The sequence below is a fragment of the Bos grunniens genome, chromosome 3, assembly GCF_055505025.1.
Source record: "Bos grunniens cultivar Pamir isolate PY7600 chromosome 3, Bosgru_T2T1.0, whole genome shotgun sequence".
In the NCBI taxonomy this organism is placed as follows: Eukaryota; Metazoa; Chordata; class Mammalia; order Artiodactyla; family Bovidae; genus Bos; species Bos grunniens.
Genome location: NC_141167.1, coordinates 38,211,659 through 38,226,909, shown reverse-complemented (window position 1 = coordinate 38,226,909; position 15,251 = coordinate 38,211,659). Strand labels below are relative to the sequence as shown.

The 15,251-nt window shown below is 48.3% G+C and overlaps 1 protein-coding gene across 5 annotated transcripts in view; it reads left to right on the top strand.

The window, feature by feature from the left end:
- The first annotated feature begins 2,043 nt into the window (after positions 1 to 2,043).
- KANK4 (KN motif and ankyrin repeat domains 4) overlaps positions 2,044 to 15,251 on the top strand; it is a 75,478-nt gene continuing 62,270 nt past the window's right edge. The window contains exons 1-2 of one of the 5 annotated variants that reach the window (XM_086390296.1): positions 2,052 to 2,331; positions 3,457 to 3,505. The gene's annotated coding sequence lies outside the window, so the exon portion shown is untranslated. Of the gene's footprint in view, positions 2,332 to 3,456; positions 3,506 to 15,251 lie in introns of all 5 variants that reach the window. The other 4 variants (XM_086390294.1, XM_086390299.1, XM_086390297.1 and 1 more) reach the window with 4 other exon arrangements.

The following is a 15,251-nucleotide window of genomic DNA, read 5'->3' as shown; positions in this document are numbered from 1 at the left end:
AGAGACAGTATAGCCCAGCACTTGTTGGCCTATAAATCTAGTGCTTAGCATTTTCAAAATGTTGTTGTTCAGTCGTGTCAGGTGAGTGTATACTCCTCAGTTCTGTCTCGTCACAACAAAGATTTGGAGTGACGGACATTAAAGCCCTCAGCGTGTCATAGCTCTTGGGTCTTGGACAGACCATGTTATTAGCTCTCAGGTCTGGAACGGACCGTGTTATAGCTCTTAGACAAATCAGTGTTATAGCTCAGTGTCACAGCTCTATTTTATTTAGATAATAACAGGAGAATCCATCCTCGAGGCATGAGGGCGTGTCGACCCAAAGATGCGAAGAGAAGAGTGCCCCACAGCGTGGAGGAGAGAGAGAGTGAGAGAGAAAGAGCTCGCATGTGGGGGAGAGAGAAAGAAAGCGCTTTGGCTCCTCCTTTTATATGTTTTTTTCCCTCCCCCTGGGCCTACCCTATACAAATTGGGCTTAGCCAGGAGTGCTATTTGTTCTCCCTGAGGTCTTCACTGGGTCCTCGGTCCTCAGACCTTCCTTTGTTCTATTTTCGTGGGCTTTTCCCTTCCTTGTCTTTTAGCCACTGCCGTTTTGGACTCCTGTTTTCTATTCTAACTACCTAACAGTTCGTGTCCTACTCTTTGCGACCCCATGGACTGAGCACTGCCAGGCTTCCCTGTCCATCACTATCTCCTGGAGTTTGCTCAAACTCATGTCCATTGAGTACATGATGCCATACAACCATCTCATCTTCTGTTGCTCCCTTCTCCTGCCCTCAGTCTTTCCCAGAATCAGGATCTTTTCCAATGAGTCAGCTCTTTGCATTACATGGCCAAAGTATTGGAGCTTCAGCATCAGCGTTAGTCCTTCCAATGAATATTCAGGGTTGATTTCCTGAGTTATCAATAAATTGGGAAACCTGACTTAGATATCTGGATTTACATCTTCTCTGTGTCCATCTGGTCATATTAACTTGTTGCCCTGACTGGCAAAAACTGGCAAGAGCTGGTTAGCAGCAGCTCCTTCACTTGGGAAGGAGCTTGGAGCTGCCCTCAAGTTCACTGCCCCCTATCATTCCCAGTACTGAGGCCAAGACTGCACCATTTACTGTGACTCCAGGGCCATGAATTTGTTTATATGGGCGCCCTAGAGGAAGCAAAACATCATTATAACTGTGTTTCCATCAAAATGTGAAAAAGGAAGTCCCAGAAGTGTCTCTTGCCCCAAATTATCTCCCCCCCTTCACAATTTCAATCTCAAAAATGAAACACCTTTGGTTAGGTTTTACCTGGCGCCAATGGAGCCTTCGAAAGGTGGGCACAGTGGGTCAGTGCTGGGGTCTGAAGTCCCACAGACTCATACATTCTACCCCTACCATACTGGCTTGTCCCTACCCGCAAAATGGGGCAGTAACAGTTCCTTTCTCCTGTTTGTTGTGCACAGTATTGTACTCAGTGAGCAGGTCATTCAAGGCTAGTGACTGAAATGCAAATATTTCGAACTGATAAAAGGTGTTGTGGGCAGTGCAAGTGTGAAGTGAGAGAGTGGGGCCAAAGCAATGGCTGGAAAGCAGAAAAGCAAAGGGAAAAGGAAATGACTTAGGAGAGAGAAAAGTTGGGTTACACTCACTCCCACCTTGCTTCCCCTTCTGCAATGAGAAAACCCCAGAGGGCTGTATATCCCCTCGCTGTACGCCCTTACCCAGGTTGGATTCTAGTCCTGGTTTGGTCAAATGATTACCCTGTGTGATGGTGTCTTCCCAAACCTAAGAGGATAGAAATGCCCCAACAGTTAGTTACTGTTGTAGTGAAGATGAACTAAGATAAATACATATAAAGGCACTTTGGAAATCTGCAAAGCGTTATACACAGGTTAGGAGTTTTTGGGTCTTTTTTCAAAAAGTTTTTCTTCCAAACTCCATCCAAAAGCTTTTTGACTTTCCCAAGGCTAAGACCCTCCCCTCGGTTTCGCAATGCCGCCCCTTCCTACACACCAAAGCCCGCGCCGCGTCAGGAGTCTTTTTTTTTCCCCCTGGCGAAGGCGGGGACTCGGGTGGTGCTGGCAGCCGGAGAAGCCGGGCGCAGCTTGGGCTGCCTGCGCCTGGCCAGTCCCGCAGCGGCCGCGGTGGGTGTGCCCCGCGGGGTGTGCGCCCCTGGCTCAGGCCGAGCCCGCCGGCGAGAGGGCGTCCGAAGTGGTGAGCGCCCCGGACGACGAGGGTGCGCCAGCCTAGGGGAGCGCGCCCGGGACGGGGACTGTGCACCCGGAGGCTGCGTGCGCCCCGAAGCCCCAGGCACAGTCGGCGCCCCCCGCGGGACTCCCCGCGGCTCAAGGTAAGGCGGTCGGCCACCCTGGCCCTGCCGGTACTGGCCTGGCGCGACCCGGGTGTTGGCCCTGGAGCTCGGCCGCCCCTCTCTGTCTCTGTCACCCGCCTCGTCCCCTCTACGCGCCGCAGCCCCCGCTCCCCTAAAGCAGAGGCTGCGGCAGCCTGGGCCAAGCAGGCGCCCCCTCCCGAGGTCTGAGACCGCACGGGGAAGGGGCTGTCCAAGGGCAGGCGCCACTCGCCTTCCGCCCCACCCTCTCCTTGCGCCCCTGTGTCGGGGACCGGGGAGATCGATGGGGATGGGGGAGGCCGCGTTGCCCTTGCGGCTCGGATGGTGCAGCCCCCGCCCAGCGCCTTCGAGCCTGGCCCTGCGGTCCGGGATGCAGCGTGCCGGACTGGGGCGCCCTGCCGCCGGCTCCTTCTTGTACCTGGAATCGAGCTCTTAGCCTCCCTTCTTCCGCAAAAGCTGGCCCCCGGCTGGCTCCTGCCCTGGTACCCCTCGGCCCCTGGCTGAACTTTCCAGCGCTCCTGTAGGACCACGACCTTGGGTGGAGGCAAAGGGGCCTCTTGGGGGGCCGGATGTGCTGGCCGCCGCCCCGCTGAGGTCGCTTTAACCGAGCCTGCACGCGGCTTGGTGAGATTCCTTCCCTCTCACCTCTCCCTTAAGGTCAAACTTTTGACCCCAAGTACTTTGAACCTGCCGAGTGGCCAGTTGCTTAGCTTGGGACTTGGAAAGTCAATCCCCATAGCCCCTACACCAGGTCTGAATTTGCATTTGCCCTGAGCATCTACCAGGGCTGCAGATCCAGGGAACCAGAGATTTTGGTTGTCAGACGCCCTAGGCTTGGAGGGTCAGGAGGAGGAGAGGCAGAGGGAGGAGGAGACCCGTTCTCCTTTTGGAGGATGACCGGTTGAAGCAGGACAAGGTCCTGTTGACCAAGTAGGTTCGGAGAGGATCGGATGCAGCCAGTGACCGATTGAGGCTTGGAGAGACAGCATCTTAAAAAGGGTTCCCAGGGATCCTCCTTGGTAAACCAAATGTGGGTTCTTTTAGAGTCTTTCAAGACAGGACACAGGAGAACACAGAGCTACATTTGCAACAGAGGCAAAGTTCATTCTGATATTGCCTTTTCAGGTCCAACCTTCCTGCCCCTCTCCAAACCTCGTCTTCACTGGACCAAAATGTGAGTTATGGGATATGTTAAAGGCAGTGAGAATGGGGAATGGCTCATGGTCCACACCAGTCTATAATTCGTCAACATATACTTGCTCTGTGCCAGGCACCAGCAAGGGAGTAAGATACAGAAATGTCTGGTCTCATGGAGCTTGCAGTCCAGAGCCAAGAATAAAATCACTCAAATAAATATAGGATTACAAATTGCTGAATTGGTTGAAAGGAAAGGATAAGGTGCTATAAGAATCTGTGATACATACTGTAGTCACTCACTCGGAAGGCTGATACAAAGTATGTTATACATGTAGCTGATTCACTTGGTTGTAGTCCAGAAAGTAACATAACACTGTAAAGCAACTATATTCCCATGAAAAAGAAGAAGTAACTACTTGAAGACGATGGAAGGAGTCTTCTTGGCAGAAGGAGCAGCATATGAGAGAGCCCTGAGGCAAGTGGCAGAGTCCTTTAGGTGGGTTGAAAGACTGTTTACCAAGTGATGACCTGGGGCCCAAATGGGCATGTGCTTTACTTCTGAACCCCATCACCTGGGCCAGTCACTACCTTCCTTTCTCAGCTATAATCACCAGCAGTTGGAGTCACCCAGTTTGGGAGAGAAGAAGAGACTGACATGCCAGTGCAGAAAAGGCATAGAGGGAGTGGGGTTCTCTCTTGCTGCCACTGGAGCTCTGGCCTGGCTGCCTCCTGCTTTCTGCAGCAAGACACGTGCTTCAGGCAGCTGCGCCCATGCAATGCCTTCTTATCTGATCAGGATCTTCAATGATTCACTAACTCATGCATTCATCAAAACTGCATTGAGTCTCTGTGTTGTGCCAGGCACTGTGCTGATTGACATTTATAAGGAAGGGTCATGGAGGGTGAGTCATGCATGCACTGACAACCAGCACCTTTGCAGACAGCCCATGCCCCCTCAGATTGCCAAGAGGCAGCAGTTCTTTCCTCTACTTGCTCCCTGTTACCCACTGTGCTCACAAAGGACTAAGGCTTCTGCCAAAATTCATGAAGATTCATTCTGATCATGGTAGTTCATCCTAGACTTTTAAAACTTGAATGAACTCATTGGCTACAATGTAAAGTTCTTTAGGTTGGTTTATATGGCATTTCCTAATCTGGACCCTCCTTGCTTTTCCAGCCTCATTTCTGGCTTCTATCTCTCCTTCCACCCACCCCTTCCCTCAGTGAGCATCTTCTTTGTCCTACTCACAATTATACTTCAGTTTCTGAAACAGTTGCTGCCCTTTTGCTAAAATACTCTTCCTACTTATTCACCCAGTGAACGCACACTCAACTTTCAATATCAACATTTAACCTAGGATTCCCCCAGGACCCTGAAGGCCTTTTCTGGATCAGAGTCAAATGCTCCCTCTTCTTTGTTTCTTAAGCTTCTGTCACATCGAGCAGTAAAATGCTCTGAACTTCTTAAAGACAGGGCTTTCCTGTCATATTTGTGTTTCAAGTGCTGAGCACAGAGAAGGGCACATAGAAGTGCCAAGTAACTGCTTATTGGATGAAAACCATCTAGCCTAGTATTTCTTAACTTTTTTATGGAAGGTGGGTGTTGAGTATTACATATATCTTTGAGATTCTGATGCAAATTATGGATCTGCTCTTCCAAATGTCTTGCATATAACCTAAAATGCCTTGCATACAATATCATGTGATTCACAGCCCTCCTCCCCCCTCATTGACCCCACTTTCTAGAACTTTGAACTTCGATTTTATAGGAAATGGAGGTCCAATGAGGGCCAGTAACTGCCTGAGTACCTACAGCTGGTCAGAAGTATGGATACACACCCCCATCCCAGTCTCCACACACACCCCGTCATCCCCCCATCCCTCCACCTCCTGACTCTCAGGCCAGTGCCCCTTCCAGCTGTCTCTGCTTCTTGTAGTCAAGTAGCCTCTTTTTGTCCCTGGCCCCTTGTGAAGGCCGCTGCTGGAAGATGGATATCTTGGTTTTGCTTCAGTTCAGTGGCAGCCTAAGGTGTGACAGGGAGACAAATCTTGTTATGGGCAGAGTTGACAATTAGGAAGACAGATGGGCCATCTCCCCGGCCTGTTTACTGCCCTTTGCCTACAATGTTATTACATCTATTTTAGCTGGAGGAGGGTCACGTGTGCACCACAGTTGTCTTCTGGGCTCTGGATTGAGCCATGTAAGCCAGGTTTGGAAACACTATGGACAGGACTCTTGAGATCAGGGGCCCAGCTTTCCATCTTTTCGAAGGCTTCTTCCCCGTAGAGCTGGCTGGGAGAAGGCATGGAGGGAGTGGGGTTCTCTCTCACTGCAACTGGAGCTCTGGCCTGCCTGCCTCCTGCCTTCTGCCTGCCTGCCTCCTGCTTTCTGCAGCAAGACACGTGCTTCAGGCAGCTGCGCCCATGCAATGCCTTCTTAACTGCAGATCAGGATCTTCAATGATTCACCACTTCGTGCATTCTTCAAAACTGCATCGAGTCTCTGTGTTGTGCCAGACACTGTGTTGACTGCAGTTTATAAGGAGTGGTTGTGGAGGGTGAGCCAGTGATAGATGGTGCTGCTCTGTAGGGGAAGGGGAAAGAGGTAACCCTTCCTCAGGGAATGTGGTAAGGAGGACAGTAAGGATAGTTAAGAATGTGTTCACTTTTAAAACTCTGGTCTCACGCAAGTTAGGTCATCTCTGGGGATACTAAGTTTTCTTAACTGTAAGATGGGTTTGATAACAATCTTTTCTTGCTAATCTCTGGGCAGCTGTGTGGATACAGTTATCACATTTCGAATGGCAGATACACTCACTTCTGTATGTGAGACAGGAGCAGTACAATCTAATAATGGGTCCAGGTGTGTCAAGCCATGGCACATTTCATGCATGCAGTGATCCTAGAGACAGTTGCAGTCATAATCTCAGATGTATAAATGATGAAAATGAGAGATGGTAAATGACTTGCCCAGGTGTACGGAACTAATAAATGATAAAATTGAGACTGACAGAGTTCTCTGTCTCCGGAGGTCACTTGGTGCTATTCTGTGGTAGAGTATGTGGGAAGCTCCAGGATTGGAGCCTCGATCTACTGCTCAGCAGCTGTGTGATTTTCAACTGGACCGATAACCTTTCTGTGCTTCAGAATGCTAATCATCCAGACCCAGAGTTTAGACTGTTTAGACTAGATTTAGATAACTAATAATAAGTCTTTCTGTGAAGTTTCCAGTCTACATGGATAATATTTCAAAGTACAATTAAAGGAAAGAAGTACCTTCCCAATGAAAATAAGATTGTCACAGTTTCCTAAGATTTCAAGTAGATGCTTAATGTGATATACACGCGGTTATAGATTGGTGGTGTCTGAAGAGGCTGGCTGAAGGTTCCTTCTCCAAGGGAAAGAAGTCTGTTTTCAAAAGGAATGCCTCACTACCTTGCTGGGCCTCTGGGGCCTGGGGCTTGCCCCTCACTTAGCTTTCTGGGGACACAAGCACTGTGGGAAAAGACACAAATCCTGATTCTCTTTCTGGGGATTATGTGTATATATACATATATATATGGATGTATATATATGTATCTGTCTTCTTTTATGTGACTGTGGCTTTCCCTCCATTGTGTGGAAGGATCTCTGGTGTCTCTTTTGGTATGTTTTTGTATTTCTAGCTTGTTGCTTTGACGTCAAGTGACAAGGGGGAGAGAATTATGACATTGGGGAGAATTTGCTCCATGCAAAGATAAAAGAGCAGCCTTTGGTGCCGGTTCTCCTTCACAGCTTGGTTTCTGCCCAGAAGCCAGAGATGCCGACTCTCAGTGAAATCGATTTGGATTTTCATAGCAGGGGACCGGACAGCTGGGTTGAGTGTTTCCAGGTGCTATGTTCATTGGTTGGTCCTTAACACCCCACTGTCATCCGCCTTGGAAAATATAGCCATCCTACAACTGGGGAAAGGTTTAAAAGACAAGGCACTTCACGCTGGGTGGTGGCTGAGTAGAGCCTACTGCGATCAGGGCCGTACTTCTTAGGGCAGTACAGATGTGTAGTAGAAGGACATTTTAGCAGTAATGGCTGACTTTTTTAAGAGATTGTTTTCATTTATCATTTGTGAAATTTTAACTAGATAAATAATAAAGGCCATCACCTCTCTCTTCCTCAGAAAAGGATTACTAGCCCTGTGGGCCCAAGCAAGTGACTCCTTCAGCTTCCTCATCTGTATTTGCTGTTGATGATACTGACTCAGGGCTATTCTGATACAGAAAAGAGACTCCCTTAAGCTGGTTCTAATGAAAAGAGTGAGGAACCATGAATGCAGTATGATATCTAAGCAGAGGCCTGGAAGGAGGCCAGGCATCCTCAAGATGTTGCCGGGGTGGGGGGGGGTAGGGGTGGGGGGCGGGGGGCAAGGTTCTGAGTTTGAGGTTATTCCCCCGGTGCTGTTGGTCACTGGTCTTCACTCTGAGTGCCATTGGCTCAACTCAGCACCTGCACTGCATCCGTCTCCCCCACCCTCACCTCTCTGTACTGTCACAGGGTCCTCTCCTTTGTCAAGTTTCAGGGAGAATCCTATTGTCTGAGCTTGATTCTCTGGAAGCTGGGGCTTTCTCTCCAGGCAAGTCTCTGGTCAGCTTTGGCCAATCAGCTGGGAGGGGAGGCCAGAGGAGGGTCGTATGTGCATAACTTGACCTTCTGAGGCAGGAAGGGCTGTGTGGGTAAAGATCCCTTGAGAAGGAGATGAAAGCAAGCAGGAACTCAGGGATATACCTAGTACAGATACCTATTGAGTTATGAAGGCTCTAATAGAGATTCTTACTTGGGGTTAACAGCCTCAAGGGGCCCATCTGCGGAATTCAAAGGAGTCTGTGAACTCGGATGGGGAAAAAATATAGCATCTTTATTTAGCATTTTCTTCAATGATGAATGTGGGCAACAGAGCAGAGTATTTACAGTACCTGTGACATTGTCACCAGGAGAAATCACAGATATTTTCATATCACATTTCAGCTGCTGCAGATATCTAGAACTATGATTTATGCTCATCGCAGCTTTGAAATTAGAGCAGTTATTACACCTGCCGCTAGAGCTTGTTATTTAATGCATTAATAAAGAACATATACTACTGTATTGCACACTCATTTTGTAAAAATTAATAGTTATGTTTCATTGTAATTGGTTTCTTTGTGGTCAAGCTATGTATTTTATTTTATATATTTTAGAACGTTCTGAGAAAGGGTCCAGTAGGCTTACTCAGTATGCTAATGAATTCCGTGGCACAAAAAAGGGTTAAGACCACCCCGTCATGGAAAATCAGTAAGCTTTAGTTCCCAATTTCCCACCCTCCCTTGCCTTAATCTTTCATATACTCATCTATCTCTGTCTAATTAGTACAAGACATTCTTGAGCAGCAGTAAATTTCATTTAATAGTTTGGCAAATTTGCAAAAGCACATAATTTGTGGTTTGGGTAGAAGGTTTTAATATATATCCAAAGATAAGTTTACAAATTGCAGGCACACATGGGCAAGTAGTTCAGTAATTCTTATTAGCAGACCCACCAACTTGAGCTTTGATCACCAATCCCATGCAAACCTGTCCATTGAAGCAGTCACAGAATGGACAGTTATGTTCTTGAGAAGTTAAGGAGCTTGTGTAGATTAAGTGATGAATCATCACTCAACCAAATGCAAGCTAGGATCCTAGGAAGAAAGAGAAGCAGTGGGAAAGATAGCTTTGAAGTGGGTTCTGAAATGGCGGGAATAGAAGAAGGCTGAATGGAGGAGGGAGGGAGTCCGTGAGAATGTGGGAGGACTCACCAGATGTTGATTTTGAGGAGGAAGCCTGGAGGGAAGAGGGTCACCAGGAGCAATATTAGACTAGTGGTTGTTTTTTTTGCTATCTTTTATTGATTGCTTACCATGTGCCAGACACGATGCCAAGCCTTTTAAACAGAGCAGTGATTTAATCTTTACCAACTACTCAGTAAGGGATAATTGTTGTCATTCCCATTGTATTGATGAGTAAAGTGAGGCTCCAAGAAGTTGATTACTTGCTCTAGGTCACAAGGGTATTAACTGGTGGAGCCTGGAGCTTAGCACTTATCTGCCTGATTCCAGAATCCTGTGCCCTTAAAAACGGCTCTAGGCAACCACAGGAGAGTCTGTTTGGGAAAACTATGGCTGCCAATTTGTTTTGGTAAGAAAGTGCTTACTATCCATTCCTGTCTTCCCCACCCTTCCCTCTGGCCTCTTGCCTGTTCTCACACCTCCTTGCTTCCACTTTCCACCCTGAATCCACTCACATGCACACATGCTCCAGGAGTGAGGACAGAATAAACGTTAAGAGGAAAGCTGTGGTCAGGCAGAACTGTGTCCTAACTCCGGCTCTGTCACCTGGCTCTGACTGTGCTGACCCTTGGTTTTCCTGTCTGTGAAATGGGGCGTAATAGTGCACCCTTCCTAAATTTGCATGTCTTCTCTCTGGTGCTTCTTTTTGGCTAAGTGCCTCCTCTCTCTGCTTACAGCGGGACATTGTCCCCATCTTCTTCACACACGGGCTGTTCTAGAAGGGCTTCCTTGAAACCCCCAAACCTGGCCTGTGGGCAGCAGTCATCGCTTCTCTTACTGGAGAATTCTTGAGTGTTACTTGTGAGACACTTGAGTGTTGCTTGGGTAGACGCTCCCTTCCTCATCCCCGTGCTTGGTGCAGCATCTTGTGCAGAGTCCTTTCCAGTAGAGGCTTGATGAAAGCTAGTGAACAGTGTCCTTCAGCCCCCTTTTCAGCATCCCATTTCCCACCCTTAACACTTGTTCTGGGTCCCATCACCTGGAGCTGGTCTCTAGGAAACCTCAGTGGTTACCTGGACCACCCCCCTCTGCTTGCAGAGAGGATACTGAGGACTGGTGTGGGTAGGCTGCAGGTCTGGGAGTGCAGACCTGAGCTGGAATGAGAACACAGACCTCTTAACACCAGCGCACTGCCTGGTCCTGACACTAATGCTGGAAGTGTCTCTTCCACGCTGGTGTGCGGGCATGCGTGCTAAGTCGCTGCAGTTGTGTCTGACTCTTTGTGACCCTATGGACTGTAGCCTGCCAGGCTCCTCTGTCTGTGGGATTCTCCAGGCAAGAATACTGGAGTTGGTTGCTATTCCCTTCTTCAGGGGATCTTCCCGACCCAGGGATCGAACCCACATCTCAAGTCTCCTGCATTGGCAGACAGATTCTTTACCACTATTGCCACCTGGGAAGCCCTTCCACACTGGTAAGCAGGCTAATATTTTGGGGGTGAGGGGACATTTGTGGAGCACCTGGAATCACTTGCTTCTGCAGTTGCTTACTTGCCCCACACGAGTCCCTGCCTCAGGCCTGGCCTTCTGACCTCATCTTCTCTCCCATTCTACCCCCTCGGAGAAGGCAATGGCACCCCACTCCAGTACTTTTGACTGGAAAATCCCATGGATGGAGGAGCCTGGTGGGCTGCAGTCCATGGGGTTGCTAGAGTCGGACACGACTGAGCGACTTCACTTTCACTTTTCACTTTCATGCATTGGAGAAAGAAATGGCAACCCACTCCAGTGTTCTTGCCTGGAGAATCCCAGGGACAGGGGAGTCTGGTAGGCTGCTGTCTATGGGGTCGCACAGAGTCGGACAGACTGAAGCGACTTAGCAGCAGCAGCAGCCCTGGGCTTTGCCAGCTGCTGAATGGAGCCCCGTGTTAGCCAGGCCTGTAGGTGGCCGCCTTCGGGTGATGCCTTGTGGTGCCAAAAGGCTCTTGATCTAAGAACTCTGCCCACTGGCAGAGCTGAGGCCCAAAATTCCTGGCATTAGAGTCATTTCATTCCTTTAAATTACTTAGTCTTCTCCATAGAGCTATTGTTAAAATGCAAATATGTTACCCTGAAGGGTAACCAGTTACCCAACTACTGTGGCCCCTTGGAGGAGCAGAATGTCCCAGGGCTTCGGTTAAGTCACACTCTCCTTGGCCTCCAGTTTCTCATCTGTAAAATGAAGACAATAAGAGACTGCTTATGGGGTTACCCCAAGAATGAAATGAGATAGTACACGTAAAGCGTGTACACATAATACAGTCAATAAAATTAGGGGGAGGGGGTTGTTTTTTTTTTTTTTTTTTTTTTAAGCAGTTAGGATTATCTGGTTCTCTAGCTAAAGTCTCGGCACTTATTTGTTTGGTTTTTAAAGAATTTTGTTTTAATGTAGTCTCCTTTCATTTTAAGATATTTTTCCCCTTTCTAATTATAAGATGGTTTTGATCTTCATTTTTTTACTTTTAAAACAGGGTGAAAGATCCTACCTTATTGGTTTATTGAGGATTTACTGAGATAAAGTGCTGACTCTGGGTGCCAGACCTGCCCAAGGCTCTCACTTAAACTGGAGGTGCGGTTGAAAGCCCCTGAGGGCTTGGGGGAGCATCTGGGTGGGTCACTAGGGAGGCGATGGAGGAGAAAGGGGAAACGAGGGGCACTCTGCTTCCTCTGCCCCAGCTGCCTGGATGTGGAGTCTGGGTGGGAGGGGCCCTGGGAGAGGGTGGACCCTGTGAACTTTCCCCTCCCTGGATCGAGGATCCTTTGCCTTCTAGGCAATTTCTCTGAGGTTATGCATTCCCAGGAGGAGCGGCATCCTTGGCCTCCCTCCCCAGCTTGACTTTGCTGGAGTGGTGGTAAGGAGACAGGAGTTTTTCCTTATCCCTCTGGTCTCACTGAGTGGTATAAACTGCTCCTCTGAGAGGCAGTTGGGTTTCTGAGAACATCAAGCCAGGGGAGATTCTCTGCAGTGTCTCTGGAGAGCAGGATAGTTCTCTTCAGGCTGGGGCAGGGAGAGGATCCGGGAGCAGAAGCAGCTTTGGCCCAGCTTCCTGGCCTTGAATAGGAGGGGTGAATGGGTGGGGGGCACAGGAGTTTCCCAGCAACTCCCAGAGCAGGGCGCCACACTTCCAGGGTTCTGGGAACAAAGATGGCCCTCTCCCCCTCGGGCAGTGAGGATTGTCCTCCCTTCCCCGTGGCCTGGCCTTCTCCAGTGTGCTTTCCTGCCAGCTTCTGGGGAAGGCTTATCCCCACTCTCAATCCATCAAACCGGAGTTATCCTTCTAAAGCAGAGCCTGGCTGATGCACAAAATTGCTTTCCCTCGAGCTGGAGACCAGGGTTGAGAAGTGGAGGTGAATGCTGGTTCTTGGGACCCCGAAGCCAAGCAGCAACCTGCCACCTTGCCACCTGCCTGCCCCACTGTGGGAGTGGCAAAGAAGGGGCTGCAATGGGAGTCTTCCACTTTGAGGCAGAGCACAAAAGAGCCAGCATCAATTCTAGCCCAGAAATGGGGCTTGCAGTTGTGAAGTTCCATTACAGCTCCCATGTGTTGGTGGTCTATGGGCTGTTACTATCCTTTTTATTCTCTTTCCCTTTTTCCTCCTTCCCTCCATCATTCCTTTCCTCCCTTCCTTCCAGCCATCCAATAAATACTGATCACTTGCTCTGGGCTAGGTGAAGTGATGTGAAGTGAAAGTTGCTCAGTCGTGTCTGACTCTTTGCGACCCCATGGGCTATACAGTCCATGCAATTCTCCAGGCCAGAATACTGGAGTGGATAGCCTTTCCCTTCTCCAGGGGAATCTTCCCAACCCAGGGATCGAACCCAGGTCTCCCTCATTGCAGGCAGATTCATCACCAGTCGAGCCACCAGGGAAGCCCAAGAATACTGGAGTGGGTAGCCTATCCCTTCTCCAGCAGATCTTCCCAACCCAGGAATTGAACCAGGGTCTTCTGCATTGCAAGTGGATTCTTTACCAACTGAGTTATCAGGGAAGCCCTAAGTGCCTGGGCTAGGTACTGGGCTGGATAAGAAGTTTCCAGTTCAATAGAGACAAAGAATTAGTTAGCTAATGGCAAGACAGTTTGATGAGTGCCCTGATGGATGTTCTTACAGGATGCTCTTGGTACATAGAACTTGGGGGAGGGGAACCCCTCCTGACTGGTGGGTGGAGAAGGGAAGATGCTGGTAGGTAAAGCATCTTGAGGGCTGAGTAGGAGTCACCAAATAGAGAAGGAAGGGGTAAGATTTTGTGTGGAGGGAGCAGAAGGAAGTCTAGAAGACGCACAGCTAGAGGATGTACAGAAAGCTCAAGACAATCACTGATTCACTGAGTTTTGGTTCTCTCCCCTGTAAAATGAGAATAATACCAAAGTCATAGCTGGCACACACCAAAAAAGTCCTTCCTTTCTTCCAGTTTATTTTATTTTTTTACCAGCAATATTTAGCCATGCAGGAAAAATGGCAATGAGAGGCAAAACATACTAAGTGCTGGAGTCAATGGAAATACGATGGCAGGATGTAGCATTTTGGAGGATGGGCATTATTAATTGAGATTGATATTTAAGATTGGGAACAGTTGGCACAATCTAGGCAGATCCTTGAAGGATGGGAAGGATGCTGGTAGAGAAGGCTTAGAGAAGGGCGTGTTAATGGGTTGGTACAAGGTGAGCCAAAACATGGAGGTGTTCAGGCATAAGGTGAGGTGTGGGTGCACTTTTCAGGGCCAGAGCAGTTGAGGGTGAGGCTGGAAAAGTGGGCTGAGACCACTTTGATCTCTAACTGGTGAGTACATAGATGATATCTGGTTTGCATATGAGTTTTGTTGTGGATCTGCACAATATTATTCTTTTTTTTTTAAAGATCAGATTTTACATAAATCCACATTCCTGACGTTTTTTGAAAAAACAATCAGATCTGGCAACACTGGCCCCATGTGACAACACCTGGCTGGAGGCTGAGTGGTGGACATTCAGGATGACAGCCTTCAGTCACAGGTTGCATCTCCTGCTGGCCAATTAGCTTGAAAACTCCATCAATCCAATCTTCAAACAGTATGTTCAGAAAGCTCCTAGTAAAATGCATTACAAGGAAAGAGAAAGAAACTAAGCCATTGTAGTTCCTTACTAGATTAGGGAATGAATTTTACTACTCCTTGGGTAAATTTTAATTGAGGAGTAGCAGTTAGGTGGGGAAAATGCAATGCTTGATGCATGATAGCCTGAGAAGGAAACTCTAGGAAGTGAAGGGTGGAAGTGGACACCTGGAAAGATGGAGATGGTGGGGCCCTGGTGTGAGTCATTATACCCGGTCCTCTCAGTCACGGCGAATTCTGTCTTTGCTGGGCTGCTAAGTCACTTCAGTCGTGTCCGACTCTGTGCCACCCCATAGATGGCAGCCCACCAGGCTCCCCCGTCCCTGGGATTCTCCAGGCAAGAACACTGGAGTGGGTTGCCATTTCCTTCTCCAATGCATGAAAGTGAAAAGTGAAAGTGAAGTTGCTCAGTCGTGTCCGACTCTTAGCGACCCCCTGGACTGCAGCCCACCAGGCTCCTCCGTCCATGGGATTTTCCAGGCAAGAGTACTGGAATGGGGTGCCATTGCCTTCTCTGGTCTTTGCTGGGGAAGGACACCAAAACACCTGTCCTTGTCAAATATTTATTGCATTTTAAGACATTTGCTACCTTATTTTATTGACTTTTAATCGTAAAAAAATTAGACTCTTGAAGGACAAGGTAAAATTTGTGTGGTTTTTAAAATTGATAAAGAAAAAAAGTGGAAAAGAAAAAATTCCTTCTATTTTTTGAATAATTTTTGGAGTGTGTGTGTGTGTGTGTGTGTGTGTGTATGTGAGTGGGTGGTCTTTATAATTTGAAAGGCTCAATAAACTCTACTGTTACTGTTGTTATACTTAGTCATACCTGACTTTACTTTTTAATTAATTATTTAAAATATTATACCAGTTAGTAGT